Genomic DNA, 23,408 nt, shown 5'->3' on the forward strand with positions numbered 1-23,408 from the left:
AATCCTCGAGCCTGTCCCACTGCCCAGGTTTAATTGATGAGACATAGTGAGTGTAGATCAGTCACATAATTGAATACTAAACAATTGGCTGCTACAACCATTAGCTTAGCTATTTAATTATTAAGGAATAAGGTGTATAAGGGATCATTTTCAATTTCCCTGCCAGGTAGTTTCAGTGCCACACAGGATCCCTGATTTCAAGAACCATTCCATGTGTGGTGAATGTAACTCCGTAATTCACACTGTATTGTATATACATGAGACCATGCATTTGTAAGCGCAGTTGCGTTGCCAGACCACTAGGGGGAGTAGCGCTGGGAATGCTTAGGAGATTGTACAGAGCTCCACCCTTGGCTCTGCCCACGACTCCTCCCCCTGGATTGCTGTATAAATACCAATGCTCAGAGCCAGTCGCTCAGTTCATCGAGAGTTCAACGCGGGACAGGCTGGCTCTGTTGTAAGTAGATTAAAACCACTGTTCATATCTTAAAGCACGTGTCTAGTGAATTGATGGTTCCATCACCATGCACAATCCCTCCAATCGCTGGAAGTGAGGTACACCCATTCTACTTTACCAGCTCTTGCTTTTGAGAGAGACAATGAGAGCTGTAGTTACTGTCTGAAGTTATTGAAATCAGTGTTAAAGCCATAGGGCTGTGAAATGTAAAGTGGAAAGATAAAGTGCCATGACACCAATTTGCACAGAACTTCACTGGAATAGTGTACAAGACATTGGTCAGTCTCATGTGGGGGCTAAGGGGACCGCACAAAACCTCCTATAATTTGTTTTTGTTTATAAATGAACTCTTTCAGTCACACAGGTGTCGCAGGAAAACATGTTGCTGATACAGTGCAAAAGTAGATTGCCTTTATTTGGTGTTTCAAAATGTTCAAATATCAAAAGTGAGTGTGTATTTCATTTTCCGAGCACCGGCTTGCATCACCTTGAGCTCACAATTTCAAGAAAAACATCTACAAATTAGTGACACTAAAGTGAACTACTGCAGATGATGGGCATCTGAAATAAGGACAGAAAATATCAGATACACTCGGCAGGCCCTGCAGTTTCTGTGGGGAGAGAAGCAGAGCTGACGTTTCAAGTCAATGACTTTTCTTCAGGGCTTCTACTTCCGAATGAAAAAGCCACGACCTAACTCCTCAGGCGCTGTCTGGCCAGTGGAGTATTTACAGCATTTTCTTGTTTTTATTGCTGTGAATTAGTGAGCTGTTCTGATGCAAATTCAAATGGTAATGTTGAGGGCAGCTGATGAAGCAATCAGTCACGAGCTGCAATGCAACTCTGCGGCAGTTAATGTTGCCCTTAGGAAACTCCATTGACTGGCTGCCGAACTCTCTGCAATCAAATTATTACGATCATTGCTTGTAAAGAAGTACATTTGTTGTCATAAATTTGCTCCCAATGAAAATCATTAGTTTGTTTGTCATGTAGCAAACACAGCAGACCCAATGCTCAACAAAAGCTCTGCTTCTTTGCTTATACCTCTTACATTAATTGCATCGAGGTAGTCCCACAGTCCCAGGTGACCATAGGCTGCTTTCCCCTTTGAGGGGGAGAGTTGACCGGCAGCGGTTTAACCTGAGGGTCACCACACCTCAGGTGAGGGGCAAGGTTGAGAAGGTGGGACCTTCATGAACAATCGTAGCCAGCTCAGGAATTGAACCCATGCTGTTGGTGTCTGCATCACAAACCAGTTGTCCAGGCAATTGAGCTAAACCGGCGTTACACATAACCAAATAACAGGAAATTTCAATACAGTAGTGTATTTTACCAATAGAAGTGCAGAGTCCATTATATCTTCCCCACATTAACACTAATGCGATAAAGCTATTACTGAGGATATTTCAGAGGAACGGGTCTTTCCAGTTATGTTAGGGTTATTATTGTTACTTCACACTGAATGGAATCTCTGAAAAAAATCCATTGATAAAATGAAAGCAAACAATCCTCCTATCTGCAACACTGTGGAAAATCTTACACGACAAATATTGTGCTGACTTGGTCCTTCGCCGCATCAATGGGAGAATTTAGATGAGGCAAACAGCTCCATTAAACTAAATGTAGAAGATATCAGGCAACTTTGAAAAGAACCCTGAGAAACTATACTAATGCTGTGCTCTCACTTGCAGGCATTGTTGTGAGGTGATGTTTAAAACATGCCCAGCTCTGTGATGCATATGTACAATTTACCCATTGTATAATGTCAGCACCTGCTGAAAATTAATGTTATTCCAGTTAAGCGTGGCCCGGCTCCACTGCCTCTGGCTCTGTGCCTCATCTTGGTCTCGTGTGCTTGCAGCAAAAGGTTGAGTCTCTAGCCACTTGACCTTTAACACAACTAACAACATCAAATGAAGTACAGATGCACGCTGGCAGGTCAGCCAATTCATAGTGCATATCCTGGCATTATCACGATTAAAATTCTCTGCATGAACATTGCTCGACAACCTCTTGTAGGAATGTTCAACAGCTAGAATACAGTTCTGGTCACCACATTACAGGAAGGATGTGACCACATCAGAGTGGATATAGAGGAGATTTATTTCTATTTACTGGACGTGAGTGCCACTAGTTAGGCCAACATTTATTGGCCATCGTTAATTGCCCTTGAATTGAGGTGCTTGTTAAGGCATTTTAGAGAGCACTTAAGAGTTAACCACAGTGCTGTGAATATGGAATCTCATAGGATGGCAGATTTCATTTCCTAAAGACCATTAGTGAACCACGTGTGTTTTGCAACAATGACACGGATTTCATGGTTAACATTAGACTTTAGGGCAGCACGGTGGCCTAGTGGTTAGCACAGCTGCCTCACGGCGCTGAGGTCCCAGGTTCGATCCCGGCTCTGGGTCACTGTCCGTGTGGAGTTTGCACATTCTCCCCGTGTCTGCGTGAGTTTCGCCCCCACATCCCAAAAATGTGCAGAGTAGGTGGATTGGCCACGGTAAATTGACCCCTTAATTGAAAAAAATAATTGGATAACCTAAATTTATAAAAAAAAACATTAGACTTTAAATTCCACACCCCGGGGCCGGGCTGGAGAATCGCCGGGACTGGCTTGAATCGGGGCCCCCCCGGCGGTTCTCGGTCCGAGATGGGCTAAGCGGCCACGCTAAAACAAAACGAGTTCTGTCGACGCTGTCCACACCTGCTCTTAGCCGGCGGGACTTTTGACGTGGATGCATCTGGGGGCAGCTTGGTGGGGGGGAGGGTGGTCCAACCCCGGGGGGTGGAGGGGGGGGGGGCCTCCGCTGTGGCCTGGCCTGCGATTGGGGCCTCCCGATCAGCGGGCCGGTCTCTCGGGCTGGGGCCTCTTTTGTTCCGCGCCGGCCCCTGTAGCCCTACGCCATGTTGTGGTCGGGGCCAACGCGGAGTAGGGAGCCACTGCGCGTGCGCGGCAATCGCGCCCGTCCCACTGCGCATGCGCTCATTGGCGCCGGCCCCACTGCTCATGCACAAGTCCGCAGCGCTCATCTGAAGCCAGGGATCGGCAGCTGGAGCGGCGTGGGTCACTCCAGTGCCATGCTGGCCCCCTGTAGGTGTCAGAAGCTGGCTCCTGAGGCCATGTTACCCAATTATTTTTTCCAATTAAGGGGCAATTTAGCGTGGCCAATCCACCTACTCTGCACATTTTTGGGTTGTGGGGGCGAAACCCACGCAGACACGGGGCGAATGTGCAAACTCCACACAGACAGTGACCCAGAGCCGGGATCGAACCTGGGACCTCAGCGCCGTGAGGTGGTTGTGCTAACCACTAGGCCACCGTGCTGCCCCCCCTGAGGCCATGTTGACGCCGTCGAGGAACGCGACAGCGTTTACAACGGCGTCAACACTTAGCCTCAGGATCAGAGAATCCCGCCCTAGATCTCTGAAATACCAGTCCAGTGACAATATCAGTATACCACTGACTCTCTTATGAGGGCATTTTATGAGGAGAGTGACTGCTGTTGAGATCAAAGGAGCATTTGACCAAGTATGGCATCACGGAGCCCGAGCAAAACTGGAGTAAATTGGAATTGGGGAAAGCTCTCCACCAGTTTGAGTCATACCTGGCATAAAGGAAGATGGCTGGGGTTGGTGGAGGTCAATCATCCCAGCTCCTGAACTTCACTGTCAAAGTTCCTCAAGATACTATCTGAGTGGGCAGCACGGTGGCCTAGTGGTTAGCACAACCGCCTCACGGCGCTGAGGTCCCAGGTTCGATCCCGGCTCTGGGTCACTGTCCGTGTGGAGTTTGCACGTTCTCCCCGTGTCTGCGTGGGTTTCACACCCACAATCCAAAAATGTGCAGAGTAGGTGGATTGGCCACGCTAAATTGCCCCCTTAATTGGAAAAAATAATTGGGTAATCTAAATTTTATTTTAAAAAAAGATACTATCTGAGACGCAACCATCTTTAGCTCTTCATCAGTCACCTTCCTTCCATCATAAGGCACAGAAGTGGTGATGTTCACTGATGATTACACAATGTTCAGCACCATTCGTGTTTCCTCAGTAACTGAAACAGTCTGTGTCCAAATGGAAGATGTCCAATGTTCAGGCTTGGGCTGATAAATGGCAAGTAACATTCGCATCACGCAAGTGCCAGGCAATGACCATCACCAACAAGAGAGGATCCAACCATCGCCTATTGGCATTCAATGGAATTACGATCCCATGAATCTCCCACAATGAACATCCTAGAGGTTATCATTGACCTGAAACTGAACTGGACTAGCCATATAAGTAGTGTGTCTACTAGAGCAGGTCAGAGGCTGAGAATCCTGTGGTGGGTAACTCGCCTCCTGACTCTCCAAAGCCTGTCCACCATCTACAAGGCACAAGCCAGGATTGTAATAGAATACTCTCCCTTTGCCTGGATGAGTGCAGCTCCAACAACACTCAAGAAGCTGAAAAACCATAAATAAAAATTGCAGCCCTGCTTAATTGGCACCCCTTCCACAAACATTCACTCTCTCCACCACCGACACACAGTAGCATCATGAATAAAACTGGCAGACTCGGCATCAGCTGGAGTCGAACATAATGAAAATACACACATACTTTCAGCACAGGATACCTTCAAACTTTGTTTGTGATGTCCACATCCCATGACTGAATGAATAAAAGTAAACTGAAATGTGTTTTGTTTTCTCACTTTGATTTTGCCGGTTGTCCAGCTGTACTTACATGCGCACCTTCTCCGAAAGGTGATTGCAAGAATGATATTTGGATTTTCTTTTTCCCCATAATAGCACTCTCCTCCCAACCCCAACTCATGCTATTGACAATGTGAAATAGGTAAGTGTGCTCAGATCAACTTCAAAATTCTGGGATAAAAGCAGAGAATGCTGGAAAAAAACTTTGACTGGAATTCTCTGGCCGTTCGCTGGTGTTTGTTCTCGCCGGCAGCACACCCCGCCTGCGGGTTTCCTAACGGCATGGGGTGGCTTCAATGGGAATTCTCATTGACAAGTGGTGGGAAGAGAGAATCCCGCCGCCGAGATGCATGTGGCTGGGGGGTCCGAAGAATTCCGCCTTTTAGGCCTACAGAGAGCAGCCAAATTAATGTAATGACTTTTTCATAGCTGCTTCTAGCAGTTCTTCATTTGGTGTTTTTACTTCGGAATTCTGGGGCTAAGTCAGAGACAAACCTAAGCCGGAATTCTCCTGCCTCACAGCTGCACATTTCCCGGTGGCGGGAGGCTGCGCGCCGTTCGCTGGTGACGGGAGTCTCTGCTCCCATTGCTGTCAATGGGAATCCCCATTGAAGTCGCCCCACGGCACTGGGAAACCCATGGACGGGAATGGGCTGCTGGCGGACCAGCGAATCTCGCCGCCAGCGACCGGTCAGAGAACTCCAGTCACACTCCAGGGGCGGAATTCTCCGACCCACCGCAGGGTCGGAGAATCGCCCGGGGCCGACGTAAATCCCGCCCCCGCCGTGGCCGGAATTCTCCGCCACCCGGGAATTGGCGGGGGCGGCAATCACGCCCCGTTGATCGGCGTGCCCCCCCGCGCCGATCAGCGCGCCCCCCGCGGCGATTCTACGGCCCGCGATGGGCCGAAGTCCCGCCGCTGACAGGCCAATCCCGTTGACGTGGTTTCAACCACCTCTGGTGGGGGTGCGGGGTGATTGGACCCCGGGGGGGTGCCCCCACGGTGGCCTGGCCCGCGATCGGGGCCCAACGATCGGCGGGCGGGCCAATGCCATGGGGGCACTCTTTTTCTTCCGCTGCCGCCACGGCCTCCACCATGGCGGAGGTGGAAGAAAACCCCCCGACCGCGCATGCGCTGGGCGGAGGGCGTCAAAGGCCGTTGGCGCCGGTTTTGGCGCCAGTCGGCGTGGCACCAACCACTCAGGCGCGGGCCTAGCCCCTAAAGGTGCGGAGAATTCCGCACCTTTGGGGAGGCCCGACGCCGGAGTGGTTGGCGGCTAAGGCTCAACAGGCTAGGCAGCATGTGCTTTGCAGAATTTTAACCTTTTATGGATTTGAAATAGTTAATCAGGGGCAGCAGGGTAGCATGGTGGTTAGCATAAATGCTTCACAGCTCCAGGGTCCCAGGTTCGATTCCCGGCTGGGTCACTGTCTGTGTGGAGTCTGCATGTCCTCCCCCTGTGTGCGTGGGTTTCCTCCGGGTGCTCCGGTTTCCTCCCACAGTCCAATGATGTGCGGGTTAGGTGGATTGGCCATGCTAAATTGCCCGTAGTGTCCTAAAAAAAGTAAGGTTAAGGGGGGGGTGTTGGGTTACGGGTATAGGGTGGATACGTGGGTTTGAGTAGGGTGATCATGGCTCGGCACAACATTGAGGGCCGAAGGGCCTGTTCTGTGCTGTACTGTTCTATGTTCTATGTTCTTAACAGTTGCCTGAAATGGACGAAGGTCGGTTTGTTTTGAGCTGCCAGGCTGTTCAGTTCTCACCCACGGGTAGTTTTAAATCAAATCTAACAGGGGGAATTCTCTGACGTTGCTCCAGGAATCGCACGAGAAACGTCAAACTGCATCATTCAATGGAAAATCTCGGGAATCGCACCTTACTGAGTGTCATTTCCAGCAGAAACTATTCCAAGGCGGAGCTGTGCTGTTTGAAAAATCTTAACTTGCCTGCACTTTAACCCATCTGTTCACCAAGCTGTAGAAAAGTTATGGCAAATTCTATGCCAAAATGTCTCGACAAGATGTCAGCGCACCGCCAAGCACATGAGATCATCAGGGCCAACTTTTTCTCAGTTGCAGCACTTAAGAGTTCTGCCATACTTTGTTTGGTGCAGAGCAACCTGAAGAAAAAAGCTCTCTGGATATCTCCACCTGCCTTTCCGGACAGTAACAAAAACCTTATAGTGACTTCACAAAATCTATGGAAGGATTGATTTGCGGGAGCAGTGATGGGCAATTGCAGTACGCTGTGGCAAATCCACCTTAACGTGATGTTCACCTGAAATGTGAATGGTCTTCATCAATTTTTTTTAATGACATCGGAGGACAATGGTGCAGTGCTAATGTCATGGCCCTATTCGTCCCTATGCTCAGGCTTATGATCTGAGGACCCAGGTTCAAGTCCCACCATGGAATTCGATTAATAAATCTGAATTTAAAAGGCGAGGCAATGGTATAGTGGTATTGTCTCTGGACTAGTAAGCCAGAGACCCAGGAAAATGCTCTTGGGACTCAGGTTCAAATCCCAGCACTGATGGCGAAATTTGAATTCAATAAAAATCTGGAATTAAACATCTAATGATCTCCATGAAACCATTGTCGATTGTTGTAAAAACCCACCTGGTCCACTAATGTCCTTTAGGGAAGGAAATCTGCCATCCTTACCTGGTCTGGCCTGCATGTGACTCCAGACCCACAGCAATGTGACTGGCTCTTAACTGCCCCCTCAAGGGAAATTGGGGATGGGAAATAAATGCTGGCTCAGCCAGCGATGCCCAGGTCCCATGAACAAATATTTTTTTTAAATGGTGCCATGAAGCTTTCGTCAATTATTGGAAGAACACATCTGCCCATTAGTGTCCCTTTAGATTTGATTTGATTTATTGTCACATGTAAGTACAGTGAAAAGTATTATTCTGCGGCCAAGGGAACATACACAGTACGTACATAGTAGACAAAAAAAGAATAATCGGCAGAGTACATTGACAAATGGTATATCGACAAACAATGATTGGTTACAGTGCGGAACAAGGGGCCAAACAAAGCAAACAGAGCAAAAGGGGCATAGGACTTCATGAATAGTGTTCTCACAGGGAACAGATCAGTCCGAGGGAGAGGCATTGAGGAGTCTAGTAGCTGTGGGGGAAAAGCTGTTCCTATGTCTGAATGTGCAGGTCTTCAGACTCCTGTATCTTCTGCCTGATGGAAGGGTCTGCAAGTAGGCAAAGCCTGGGTGGGAGGGGTCTCTGATAATGCTGCCTGCCTTCCTGAGGCAGCGGGAGGTGTAGGGAAGGAAATCTGCTGTCCTTACCTGCTCCAGTGTATGTGCAACTCCAAGCCCACAGTAACATGGATCACTATCAAATTACTCAGTTGTCCAAACTGCCACAACTAGTAGAGGGATTTCAGGAGCTCAAGAAGAAAGGGTTCTACCACTCCAGGGCAACTAAGCATAGGCCTTTCCAAGTGATGCCCATGTCCATCTGAACCATTTAAGCATTGGGAAAGGGATTGTGGTGAGGGTGGAAATAAGATAAATTAACCCTGAGGGATATTCATCCACTGCAATGGCCTCCAGTAATACCTTGGATATTCTGGGGCATCCTATGACTGCAGTAGCTGAAACCATCTTTTGCCCTTTCAAACTGTTTCTTCGTGCCAGCAGTCACAGTGCACCTCCTCTTTTAGTGAAGTAGATTTTCTATTAATGGAATAGAGATGCCCTGGGCGAGATTCTCTGATCCTGAGGCTAAGTGCTGATGCAAGTAGGCAAAGCCTGGGTGGGAGGGGGCTCCTACAAGGGGCCAGCACGGCGCTGGAGCAGTTCACGCCACTCCAGCTGCTGATCCGGCCGTGGAATGGGCCCCACGGGATACGCGCATGTGCAGTGGGTCCGGCCCGAACCCGTACGTGCGCAGTCCTACCGGTGCGATTTCCGCACATGCGTGGTCTTTCCCTTGTCCGCGCCGGCCCCAACCCAACATGGCAAAGGAGTAGAGGCGCTGGCGCAAAAGAAAGGAGGCCGGGAGACAGAGAGGCCGGCCCGCCGATTGGTGGGTCCCGATCGTGGGCCAGGCCACATCGGAGGCCCCCCCCCCCCCCCTCCCCCCACAGGCCGCCATCTGAGCTTTCAACGTGGAGTTCCCGCTGGCTGAGAGCAGGTGTGGACGGCGCAGACAGGACTCGGCGTTTCCATGACGGCCGCTCGGCCCATCCTCGCCTGAGAATCGGTGTGCCGGCCGCGTAGAGCGGCCCGCGACTGGCGCCGCGCCAACCACGCCGGCGCCAATGGCGCCGTGGGAGAATTGCGTGCCAGTGTTGGGGCTTCGGGGCCCGATTCGCGCCGCCAGCAGGGATTCTCCAGTCCGGCTCCTGTTCCTGTCTTGTGACTGGCCATGCAGCCAATAAGAAGTGCAGGTGGTACTGGCTGAACACTCCATCTTGAGTGCAATGCTTGGTTCTGCAACTGCAAACTCCCACCTCACACATTAAAGACTAGGCAAGAACATCAGCCCATCTCTCATAAACATGTCAGCGTAAAATTGAAATTCAGGTTAGACAGGTGTCAAGTTCATTATTGTCATATAAAAAATGTGTAAAACATAACCATGGTACTGCTTGTAGGTCCAGGCTCCAATCCTAGTGCTCTGCCAGTCAGAGTCCTGGGATCCTTCACACCTAATCAACAGCAGCATGGGATGGTTTCCCAGCAGCGTGGGGTGGCTCATATTTTCTCTCTCATTCTTTTGTTTCCTATCTCGTTCTTTCTCACATTTGTTCTTTTTCATCACTCACTCATTCTTTCTCTCTCATTTGTTCTTTCTCACACTCACTCATTTTTTCTCTCTCTCCCTCACTCACTTTCTCTCACTCATATATTGTCGCTTGTTCTTTCTCAAGCCCACCCATTCATTCTTTCTCACACTTGCTCACTCACTTACTTATTCTTTCTGTCATTCGCACGTACAAAGTGGAGGGTATGAAATTTGGGTGTGGGATTTCTTGCACTTAAATCACACATTGCAAGAAAAGTAATGCTTGTAAAAGCATCAATTGTGTACGATATGGAGCATTTGATTTGCTTTTAATCTGCAAATGTTGTGTTTATTGAGGTGCAGGATATTAGTGTTGGAGAATGAATGACTCCATATTTTGGGTTTCCATGTGGACATCAGGCATGCCCAGACCAAAGCTTTTGGAGCCTCTCCATTCTGCACCGAGCAGTGCACCCGGTGGACAGGAACAATTCTGACTGATTTGATTGTATATCAATTGCCTTTCATTGAATGCAGATGGTGGGCATTAACTGGGGGTTCACTTGTGCTTCGAGAAATAGGAGCTGTCAAAACGAGGGTGTTGTCTAAGGAGGTGCATGTTTGCAATGTCTAGCTCTGGAAATAAAAACTTACCTGAAAAAAGTGTGTAAATATTGGTTCCAGATTGATCCTTCACTAGTTAGTTTCCTAAAGCATTACCAGCTGCACCATTGTGACATTTTTCCATTTGCCACACCAGCTGTCTTGGTGCTGATCTCCAAGAGATTAAAAATTTGTGCTTACTTTGGCCTAATATTGTTGTGCAATTTTGTGCCCTGCAACAAAGCTTTCCAAGTCAATGATTATTCAGAAAGACCTCTTTTTTTTTTGTCGGGCATGCTGCCTTCTTGCAGGTGCCGATAAAGCAGTCGACAAATGTCTGCTGTATGGTGTACTAAAAGTGCCCGGTTAATTAAGCTGCCTTCCAAATCCATTATTTTGTTATAAACAGCAATCTACCATAATTATTCTTCACACTTGAACTATTCAGCAGTCCCATTTTTAGCAGTGTAAAGCATTTCCAGCGAATATGAAGCTTGAGTGCAATGTTAATTGCATTCAGTTTTAATGTGATTGAAAATATTTGGTGGAGCATCATATAGACATATTTTTCATACTTTAGTTATTCATGCTAATGCTTAATCTTCATTGATTCATTTTGCTCAACAATATTTTATGTCTTGATATAAATATGAAATTTAATCACAAAATAAATCTGGAGTTGAAAGCTAGCCTCAGTGATGGTAACCATGACAACTATCATCGATTGTTGATAGTGAACCATCTGGTTCACTAATATCCCTTTAGGGGAGGAAATATGCTGTCCTTATCCGATCCGGCCTACATGTGACTCCAGACCTATAGCAATGTGCTTGATTCTTAATTGCCCTGTGAATGGCCCTCGCAAGCCACTCAGTTCAAGGGGAAATAGGGATGGGCAACAAATATCGGTGCCACATCCCGTGAAATAAAATAAACAATCTCTAGACTCTGAAGTCGATAGGTTCTGTGGCCAGATATAAACAAGGTAAATATTGTTTGTCTGTTTGAGTGAAACATAGGCTGAATTGGAATATTTGAATTGGAACATTTTCACAGCATCGAATAGTTGATGCAAACTTGATCTTTTCTTCTGTGTTCAGGTGCTTTTAAAGTTGGGAAGAAGTTGTGTTGCTGACTCAGTTGTTAGCTGTTCTACTTTCCATGGAGCATAAACAAGGATGACGAGAATCAGTCCCAGTGCATGAAGAGTTAACACGTTGGCACTAGTATATACCACGAGGATGCTGTAAGGAAGATCAGCCAGCTTTTCCAGTCTGTATTGCCAACATTTGAATATTCCATTCTAATGTGCTGTATGTTGGGCAGAATGGCTCTTCCCTTCTTTCCAACATGCACAACCCGGATTCAAATCAAATGGCCCTTTGAAAAGATTCAGGAAGTCCTCCAGCATTTCTGAATATGTATCATAATGCTAGCGTTTAGTGGAGGCCTCTGTCAGCACAATAATATACTGCTATTTCTCCTGACCAACAGTGATTCTTTAACCAGTATCACCAATGTCGGGTATCTGGCCATCTACCTACTTGGTATGCGTGCATGTTTACTGTGTTACAAGTTAGCTGTCATGTTTTCCTTCATTACAACACTGACTATACAGTCTTCACTGATCCACAAAGTGCTTTGGAATACTGAGGTTGTGAAAGGTGCTCTATAATTCCACCCCCCTCTCCTCAAGGTGAGGATATCCATCCCTAATTGTTGTCAAACAGAGCATTTCAGAGGACGGTTAAGATTCAACAACATTGCTGCCATGCGTCTAGAGTTACATGTGGGCCAGACCAGGTAAGGACAGCATAGTGAACCGAGTGGTCGATGATAATTTAAGGTCTCTATTACAGAGACTAGCTTTATGTTGCACATTTTATTAATTGAATTTAAATTCTGCCTTGGTGGAATTTTAACCCATGTCCCCAGATCATTAGCCTGAGCTTCTGGATTATGAGCCCAATTACATTAGCACAATGCCACCACCTCCCTATACAAACCTTTCTTCACTTTCAACCTTGAAATTGAGCAAATTGGATATCCTGTTGTGTTATTTTTGTTTTTGTTTCATCAATGTTCCCCAACGCCATCTGCCAACACATTGGAAGGAATGAGTGGGTGCTCCATCACAATATATGACTGTAGTTTACATGTCACCAGTTAACTGCACCACTTTAGAACTATCTAACCTCTTGGAAATGATAATGTGAAATAGCTGTCTTGTTTTGTCAGATGGAGCTCATTAAAAGCCCCACCATCACTTAAAACTCTTCTGGAACCTTTCCAATGTCTAGCTTAATGGACCGAAGCAGAAAAGGTAAGTGTTGTCAGCCATAAATAGAATCCAGCCATTAGCTTAGTGACTACCAGAGTCTGAGCAAATGCTAGCAGTCATTTCCTGACCTACAGGTTTACTGCCTGGTCTTTTAGCATTTGTTGAAATGTCAACGAAACAGTGAATAAACGTCCTCTTGCATCATATCACATGTCTTGTGAATTTGTTGAGCTGATGATGTTAATTCACAGTTCACTTGGGTACCTGATCGGGCTAGATAGAGTGAAAGACTTTCTGTTGGTTGGAGGTTGTCCTTGAGGGGACACAACCTAAACATTAGAGCAGACACTTCAGGAGTAAAACACGAAAACATTTCTAAGTTTGGAACTTTGTTGCTCAATGAATTGGTTTTAAAACTGAGTGTTAGATTTTTTTCAAACCAAATATAGGAAGGAATATAGGAGAAAGGTGGGTAAATGGAGATTGGTTGAAGGTCAACCATGATCTCATTGAATGATGGATCTTGTTCTTATGTAATGATTGCATCGAGCCTGAAGCCAGTGGCATCAATTTTGACATTTTTATGACTACCCGGTGTAGTGAGCTCCCCCCAAAATCCATGGTAAAGGTTTTGATATGTCAGCTCCATTTAGAGCTACTGGTGTGTCTCAGGGCACCAGGCAGGTGCTGTGATACAGCTTGAGGCTGACTGGTGTTGGGTGTCCACCAAGGTCAATGTGGGCAGGAGGGTGCTAGCATCGCAAGAACTCAAATTGGTATTGTGTAGCCCAGAGTGAGGTCCTGCTCCTTTCAGCTCCAGAAAAATCACAGCTTACCTTGGTTAAATCTCTTTGGTGCTTGTACCCAAGCAAATGATCAGAGCGTGGCACAGCTGCCGGCCATTTCCAACCTAATTTGGTAGTCGAGGGCCCCTGGATTCCAGGTTGTGTGATCTTGTCACATAGAATGCACAGGTGCTTTGCCATCCCAGGGGCGGCTTCCTGCCTTGCTTGGCTCCTGCCAGCGTCAAATGTATCGCAGCCTCCACCCCATCTTTACCTGAAGCCAATGGTGAACAACCTTGGCATGCTACTTGGCCCTAGATTGAGCCTCAAACTCCCCACCCAGCCCATTGTCGGGATTGTTGGTTGCTATCACTGAAGCATTGCCCCTCCCTCATTCATATACAGCTTTGCAAATGCCATCCATGCCCTCATCGTGCCATTTCTTCACTGCTACCCTCTCAGTGTTTCTGCATCTGGTTTACTGGGATAGAGCGGAGGAATGGGAACAAACCTCATGGGGTAAATGGACATAATGATTGTTTGATTCCATGACATCTCCTCTCCGACATAAAGTTCCCCATATCTGCTATCCTCTTTCTTCATCCAATTACATTAGCTCTCTGCATCCCTGATGAAATGAAATGAAAATCGCTTATTGTCACGAGTAGACTTCAATGAAGTTACTGTGAAAAGCCCCTAGTCGCCACATTCTGGCACCTGTTCGGGGAGGCTGTTACGGGAATCGAACCGTGCTGCTGGCCTGCTTGGTCTGCTTTCAAAACCAGCGATTTAGCCCAGTGTGCTAATGTCAAGGTTTTCATCCTCACTTTTAATTCCCCCAATGGACTTGCTCCTATCCAGAAATTCAGCTTCAACACCACTTCCTAGCATATAGCACTCATTGCCTTCCTTGGGTTGCCAACTGTGATTAAATGTATTCCTGAAGTTTTCATCACGTGACTTATCCCCATACTTCAGCCAGTGATCGGCCAACATCTCCGTCCTTGTAACTCGCTACCTTCCTGCATCAATTGGAAAGCAAAAAGATTCATTGTCCAATTGGATGATTGGCTTGGCTGTCAGCCAACAGCCTTTCCCCCCCATTTTCAATATTTTTATATCACGTAAAGAGAAATGTCAAAGAAAATGACCAAAATCAACTTTCTTTCATGTCCCGACGATCTTTGTCACCTGTTGTATGCAGCAGTTTCTTGGAGATTGATATTCAATTCCTGGAAAGTCCAGGCCAGTCCTGGAGGATTGGAACCCTGTGACCTCTCCTCACCCCAACCATCTTTCCACTGCCTCGTGGAAACGATTCCTCTTTGTGTTTCAATCAGTCCATTAAATGCTGGAAGGCATGTCAGTTGGCATCAAATGGATTGAGGCTCACATGCAATCTTTGAGCAGGAGTCATCCAGGTAGTCATCAGGGACCTGAGTTAATTCTGTTCAAGTACCATTCGTCCTAGCTTGGGGAGGCTGGAGCTGATTTTAGGACTTGCACCAGTGCTCCATCTGAGATCAGCTCGCCCAAGCCAACCAGAGAGACTGAATCAGGGACACCGTTGGTCTATGCAATGCTACAGCATATTATGTGGGCTCTCACTCACTTATCGTCAGCTGGGAAATCTTTCCTTTTCATATTTGACAGTTGCTGTGTCTGAAAAATCACTGCTGTGGTTTGGGGAAGGAAGACGAAGACATTGCAAAGCACTATTACAGCACTGAAGCAGGACAGGCAGCTAAACAGGTCCATATCGATGCTCCAAATGATCTGTTATGGAGGATGCGCAAAAGCATGTTTTACTCGCATTGCTAAAGTAAGCACATCAGTCGTAAGACGGCTCATTTCCAACTTAATGTCGCAGAATAGACTGGCCTGAAAACCTTGTGTCGCCATGCAACAGGAGGCCAGGATAAACTTCAGATATGCCAGGAGGTCCATCGGCACAATGTAATTCCTCCACCTAATGCATTGTGATCGCCACATGAACCGCTGTAGATGCACCTTGCTGATTTTATTAAGCACATATATACATCCTTTGCACACCACGCCATGCAGGCCAGACCATCTGTGCTCACGTTGTAGGTTGTGAGGCCATTTCAGCCACTGCACGCTTGTGCAAAGAGAAAAACAGAGCTGACAGTTCACGCCATAGACCTGTCAACAGATAGGACATGTACAAGTTTTACTTTACAGTTGGATAACCATATTGTGCATTGGTTTTTTGATACTGTCTGTGCTCTGGATCTGATTCTGCAGAGGTGAAAGGGCATTAATTGTCGCATAAATAGCACAAAACTATTTATTATTATGTGATTTTTTTTTAATAGGAAATAGACAGGCGAAGTTGTGTGAAATTCTAGCCATCTGAATCATGGTTAGTCAGAACTTAATTGAATGCTATGCTGCCCCGGGCAGTTGTAGGTTGTTCTACTCTACAACGTAGCCATCTCTGCTATTTTTAACTCAGAACTAATGCATTTCCAGTGGAAGCATTCATTGATTTAAAGTTCTGAGCCATAGCTGTATATTTAATGCATTTTTAATATCTAGATGAAGAGAAAATAATTACAAGCAGCCAATGCAGATCTCAGAAAGGAAGATCGTGCTTGAGAACCCTGATTAGAGTTCTTTAAGGAGGTAACAGATGTGAATGTGGTATATACACCGCACAGGAGACTAGCTGAAGAAGATCAAGGGATAAGGAATAAGCAGAAGGATAATGAATGGCATTGGAAAGTGGTTAGATACCGACAATTTTTAGAAAGTGATTCAAACATCCAGTTTGAAAGAATAACCCACCTAGATTTACCGTTTACATTTTTTTTCCTGCAACAAATGACAAAAAAACACTTGACTAAAAACTTATTTTAGACAATGTATATTTTAACCACAGAAAGTAAAATTTGCCTTTTATACTTATCACTTATTGCACTCCCTTTGGAATTATAGTCCTTTGAACAAATAGTCTACAGTTGCTCCCAGCTTCCAGGGGGCTTCTGTATCACCATTTCGACGAGTAATAACTTTGAATGACCATCTCTAGGTGCTTCCCTCGGTTTTTGGAGAGTTCCTTAAATACACTACCAGCAGTAAAGCCTCGTCAAATCAGTTTTCATCTCCCTGTTCCTGCCAAGGCCCATCTCTTGGAGGCCTTACTGCAGGATGCATCTCTTCAATTATAGACTGCCTCCATCCCAGGTCCGATGGGTGATAGCTCGCAGAGTCAAGTAGCCTTTTTGCTCTGCTGACCACATAGAACTGTGTGTCATTTTCATTGATTTGCAGGGAATCTGTAGCTAACCTGATCTCAAAATGGCTCCCCCCACCCCCATGGCAATGTGAAACACATTAGCTTGTACCACAGTAGAAATGTTAATTGACTGTCTCTGATCCCAACTGCCTTTCATCTGAGAAATAGATGTATCTTTGCAGCACAACTGTTTACAACCTGATAATTTCAACACCTTTCTGGGACTTTGGGGACTCAGAGTCTACCCATTGTAACCTCAGAGATTGTCGCCGTTAAGCCTTAGTGTAAAAACATGCACCTTCTTCTCAGTAAAACAATCTAAATGTTCCGTTAATCTCTTAACAATCAAACGGCCATTTCAGGCAGACTTTAGAACAAGTCACATTCACCTTAAATTTAAAACTACGGTCCCAAAATATAATCTTATAAACCTCATAATTGTAAGAGAATGAGTAAATGGTGAGTAGGATTTAAAGACAGTGGGCTGGATTCTCCGTTTGGGAGACTATGTCCTGACGCCGGCGTGGGAACAGTGGCATTTTACGCCTGAAAAAACAATGCAAAACCTCCACCAATCCTCCATCTGCTGGGGGGCTAGCAGGCACACAGCGTAGAGCCCCTGCGGACACGGTCAGATAATTGCCGGGTCCTTGCAACATTGTGGCGGTCGCGTGCGCACCCTGCCTGCCAAATAGTGCCCCCTTTTGGCCAGGTTTACCACCCCTGGACCACCCCCACCAGTGCCCCCTGCCCCCGCCAAAGCCCCTCCTACCCGCGCAGATCGCCCCCCACCCCCCAACTGTGGCGGCGCTGGACTTAGTCCGCACGCCACGCCAGGTTCCCGAAAAGAAAATAGCACATGTGCTCCACGCCAGCGGGAACCCGGTCCATCAAGGGCAGAGCATCGGAGGAGGGCCTCGGGTAACCTCCTGAGGCCGTCCCAATGGCGTGCGGCGTACTCTGCGAGTACGCCATTTTGCAGGAGGTGAGCATTGCAAAAGCGGTGTCGCCCCTATTTCAGCGCCAACGGGGATTCTCCAGCCAATCACGGTGTCGGAGAATGGAGAATCCCATCCAGTTTGTCCGGAGTGTTGGAAGTGGAAAGCATTTCTGATCCAGAACTCTTTAACTTCACCATTAATCAATGATTTGAGTACAATTAGAGATAGTGGCGTCCAAATCTGCTGACAATACTAAAATGGAATGCATGGTAAATAATTCAGAGGAGCCCATGAAGCAACAAGGGGATCTTGTAAAGTGTTATATTTCAAAACAATAATCACACTTTGAATGGGAAGGTTGAATGTTCATGGAATTGATCTTTGAAGCAGTAATTAGGCCAACATTTAAGGATAGGTTAGATGGGTAGCTGAAAGTAAAAGGGTGAAAGGAACAGTACAGGCATGAGAGGTAAGGGTACGGATCAAGTGGAAAATAAACCAACACAAATTGATTGGGCTGTTGTATTTGCAAACAACTTTTTGTTTTACTCTTGCCCGCCTCATACATATCTGGAGCCTCTCGCTGACTGCTCTAAGCTGGTGTCGTAGTTGGAGCTAACAAGGTGACTATTGTAATGTCTGAAACAATTTCAAAGATATGTGTGTAAAAAAAAAACTGAAGTGAAGGCAGATTTCAGACATACTATATCACCGTGGAAGTGTTATGTTTCTGCTCGTCCACATTCAGTATGTAATATTAGAATGGTTAAAGCACAGAAGGAGGCCATTCAGCTTATCATCTCTGTACTGGCTCTTTGCAAGAGCAATTCAGCTAGTTTCACAGCTCTGCCTTTCCCTGTCGCCCTGCAACTTTTTCTTTGTTTCAGATATTTATCCATTTCTCTTTCGAAAGCCACAATTGAATCTCGCCTCCATCACACAATCAGCCAGTGCATGCGAGAGCCCCAAAACTCTCGCTGTTAAAAAAATAATTTCCTCACATCACCTTTGGTTCTTTTGTACAGGAACATATGAATTAAGAGCAGGAGTTGGCCACTCGGCCCCTCGGCTTGCTTCACCATTCAATATGATCATGATTGATCGGATTGTAACCTCAACCCCATATTCCTGCCCCCCCCCCCGATAACCTTTCACTCCCTTGCTTATCAAGAATATTTTGCCATACCCGGGGGGGAGGGGGGGAAGGGGGAGGGAAAAGGGGGGTGGGGGGGGCGGACAATGACTATGTTTGTTTATTTAATTTTAATTTATTTTTAAGTTCTTTTGTTGTTCATTGGGGTTGGGGGGGGTGGGGGGATGTGATACATGCGTCGATACGGTCTGGGGGTGTTACAGTTATTGTGGGTTATTTTGTTGCATTTCATTGTTTGTCATTATGTTTTATATTTTCTGTAAAAAATTCCAATAAAAATTATATTTAAAAAAAAAAAGAATATTTTGCCATTTACCTATTTTCCGGTCCTCGACCCATCTGTCAATTGGAACAGTGTGTCTCTATTCAGCCCGTCCAGATCTTTCATCACCTTAAACAATTTTGCGTTTGCCTTACTGAATGTTTTTTTCGTATTCGGGGAATATTGCTGGCATTGCAAAATGGAGACCTTGCGATTCATCTTCTGTCAGCACTTCGAATAGAAGAGAATAAAATCCCTGCAGGGCAGAAGGAGGCCATTTGGCCCATCAGGTTTGCACTGACACTCTGAAAGAGCACCCCACTTAGGGCCACTCCCTCACCCTATCCCAATAATCTAACCTTAGCTGGACACTAATGGGCAATTTACCATGGCCAATCCACCTAACCTGCACATCTTTGGACTGTGGGAGGAAACCGGTGCATCCGGAGGAAACACACGCAGATAAAGGGAGAACAAACTTCACACAGACAGTCACCCAATGCCAGAATTGAATCCCAGTCGCTGGCGCTGTGAGACAACAGTGCTAACCACTGTGCCACCGCCCTTCCATGATTTAAGCAATAGCAGAAACCTGTGACGTGTATAAAGGTGACATAATGGCAGTTAGTTCCTGCTTTGAAGCAAAGGAAAAGTTCACATTTCAGTAATGAATACAGGAAGGAGGGCAGCACGGTGGCCTAGTGGTTAGCACAACCGCCTCACAGCGCTGAGGTCCCAGGTTCGATCCCGGCTCTGGGTCACTGTCCATGTGGAGTTTGCACGTTCTCCCTGTGTCTGCGTGGGTTTTGCCCCCACAACCCAAAAATGTGCAGAGTAGGTGGATTGGCCACACTAAATTGGAAAAAATAATTGGCTAATCTAAATTTATTTTTTTTTAAATGAATACAGGAAGGAGCCTTACTCTCACAGGAGCTTTGAATGATATAGCACTTTAGGAGATCGTTCGATCTGCTGCACCTGTAGTGGTCTAAACATATTGCGGTGACGGACATTTTACAACCTGTTCTGTTTTTTTTCTGGTTATAATCGTACTCCATTCAAGTAGAAACTATTTTGTCTGGAAGCCAAATCTTCAGCAACAGAACTCTTTGACACCTCTTCCTTCCCCAATTGAAAGAAATGGAAGCACAAAGGAATGTTTGAAAGATGCCATGCCTCAGGCAAGCTGAATGTTTCGCTGGCCCTTGCACTCAAAGGACGGATATGAAGGGAAGTTCTATAATAACACCTACTTTTGATCCTTTCACAAAGAAGTATCAGGGAGTTACTGATCCACGTGTCCTATCACCTCCACTCTCTCTTTCTAACACCTAATTCACGGGATTCTAGTCAACTGTCAAACAGACAGGATTATTATCGAGTGAATAGGCAACAAATGCAAGAATTATGCTGACAAAATCACCCATGAACTGCTGGAATTTTTTAAACACAAAATGCATGTTGTCTGTCAATAGCAGTTCTCAAAAGGATATGTTATAAACTATCATTTTACAGATGTACCGTAGCGTGACTGATTAGGCCACAGTGCTGTGTTCAATTCTAGGTACCGCACTTTGAGAAAGATGACAATTACGGCTTTAAAGAGGGCGCAAAGGAGCATTACCAGAATGCTACTAGGGATGAGGGACTTCAGTTATGTGGAGAGACTGGGGAAGCTGAGGGCCTTAAATGGAGATGTCCAAAATCATGACGGTTTCTGACAGAGTAAACAAGGCAAAATTGTTTCCATTGGCAGAAGGGGTGGTATCCAAAGTACATAGATTTAAGATGATTGACAAAAGAACTAGAGGGACACAGGGATACATCTTTTACACAATGAGTTGTCGTGAGCTAAGATGCACAGTCTGATTGGGTGATACAAGCAAATTCAACAATAACTTTCAAAAGAGTACTGGACTAATGCTTGAAGGTGAAATAGTTACAGGGCTGTAGGGAAAGAAAAGGGAGTCGGATTAATTGGATAGCTCCAGCAAAGAGGCATCATGGGAAAAAGAGGCCCTCCTTCTATGTTGTATATTTCCTATATGACTCACTCTCTCTAACGATAGAAGATTCCTCTAACCTTTTAATCATTCAAATAAATGATTGTGTCGGAGCTTTGCATCTGGCTTTTGGCAATGTAGCTTCCTTTTGATGCTTTGCAGTTCTGAATAGCACCCCGCTCAGCTGTCCATGATGTCCATTAAGAACGAAAGCCTGAGGAAGAGACGGTGTCCAATTCTTGTTTGGATTCACTGCCAACCATGTTAATGTAAAGTTTTAAGAACAGGAAGCCGAAGAGCTAATGGTTCAATATTGAAGAGCAATAGCTTGGAACAGGCCCCCGAATTTAAAATGCTCCTCCACTTGTTCAACTGCCTTCATCTCATCACTCCCTATCTCTGCAAACACCTCCAAGTGCTCTGCTTTCCTCCAAATCTTATTAATCTCTGATTCTCTTCACCACACTCAATCCGTGGTCAAGCTTTCAGCTGCCAAGGCCTTAAGCTCTGAAATTCACTCCCTACACCTCTCGACCTCCCTACCTTTCTCTCTTCGCCTTTTGGACGCTGCTTAAAACCTACCCCCTTTGACCAAGATTTGATGTAGTTTGCGACTCAGATATTGTGCCGTTCCGACCCTGTGAACACCTTGGAATGTTTTCCTATGTTTAAAGATGCTATATAAACTCATGTCATTTTTGTTCAGTCAACCACCCCAATTCTCTTCTCTAATAGACACGCAACCCTGCTAACTTTTGCTTTAATTCTGTGACAAAACTGTCAGCTGCTGCTGCGAAGGTGGATGTTGAGCGAGCCCGAAACATTTATGTCCAAATTACTGTAAAAGCAATCTAATGTCTTTGTGCCCACTTGACATTCTCTCTGTGTAAAAATATTTTTAGAGGCACAATTACTGTGGATGAGTTATTTTTAAGACTCAATGGAGCCTTCTTGTCAAAATGAATCTTGGCAGTTACATTTATCGTACTTAAATAAATGAAAGAGTTGCACAGAATTCAAAATTTAAGTCAAACAAAGTCACTGACGAAGAAGCTGAACAATTCTACAAACAATTATACAGCATGTTCAGTTTTTCAAACTTTGGCCATGGGATGTGGGCACCGCTGGCAGGAAAAGCATTACATGCCATTAATTGGCCTTGAGAAGGTGGTAGTGAGCCACCTTCATAAATCCATAGAGTCCATAAAGTGCAGAATGAGGCCATTCGGCCCATTGAGTCTGCACCGACCCTTTGAAAGAGCACTCTGCCTCGGCCCACTGCCCCACTCCATCCCCATTACCCTGCGCATTGATCATAGCCAATCCACCTAACCTGCACATCTTTGGACTGTGGGAGGAAACCGGAGCACCCCGGAGGAAACCCACACAGACACAGGGAAAATGTGCAACTCCACACAGTCACCCAAGGTCAGAATTGAACCCGAGTCCTAGGCGCTCTGAGGCAGAAGTGCTAACCACTGTGCCACCGTGCCACCCTGCTGTCCATGTAACGTAGGTACAACCACAGTGCTGTTGGGGGTGGGTGCAGCATTCCAGGATTTTGAGCCAGTGACGGTGAATGAATGGCATTATATTTCTAAGTCAAGTTAGTGTGTGACTTGAAGGGGAACGTCCAGGTGGTGGTATTCCCTCGCGTATATTATCCTTGTTTCTCTGGGCTGTAAAAGCTGTCAGAGCACATCTTTTATATGGTACACACTTGCTGCCTCGATGCTTATGGTGGATGGGGTGCTGCAAAGGGGGGCTGTTTTGACCTGGCTGGTGTCCAGCTTCTCGAATGTTCTTGGAAACGCATTCATCCAGGCAGTTGGAGAGGGTACCATTGCACTCCTGACGTGTCTAATAGATGGTGGACAGGCTTTGGGGAGACAGAAGCTGAATTGCCTGCTACAGAATTCTCAGCCTCTGACCTGCCCTTGTAGCCACAGCATTTATAAGGCTAGTCCAGTTCAATTTCTGGTCAATGATAACTCCAGGATGTTGATGGCGCGGGATGGTAATGCTGTTTTATGTAAATGTGCCATGGTTAGATTCTTTCTTGTTGGAGATGATCCTTGCCTGGTGCACAGCAGCCCAAGGCTGAAGACTGTCCAAGCCTTGTTGCATGGCGGGCCTGTTTCAGTATCCGAGGAGTTGTGAGAGATAGAATTGCACTCACAGGTAGTGGGGCTATTAGTGTGAAAAAGTCTG

The 23,408-nt window shown here is 46.1% G+C and overlaps 1 protein-coding gene across 2 annotated transcripts in view; it reads left to right on the forward strand.

Moving 5' to 3' along the window:
* Positions 1-23,408, forward strand: part of LOC119971165 (1-phosphatidylinositol 4,5-bisphosphate phosphodiesterase beta-1) — a 983,652-nt gene that overhangs the window by 195,393 nt on the left and 764,851 nt on the right. The gene's annotated exons all lie outside the window — the stretch shown is intronic.

This window comes from Scyliorhinus canicula, chromosome 1 (assembly GCF_902713615.1).
Source record: "Scyliorhinus canicula chromosome 1, sScyCan1.1, whole genome shotgun sequence".
Classification (NCBI taxonomy): Eukaryota; Metazoa; Chordata; class Chondrichthyes; order Carcharhiniformes; family Scyliorhinidae; genus Scyliorhinus; species Scyliorhinus canicula.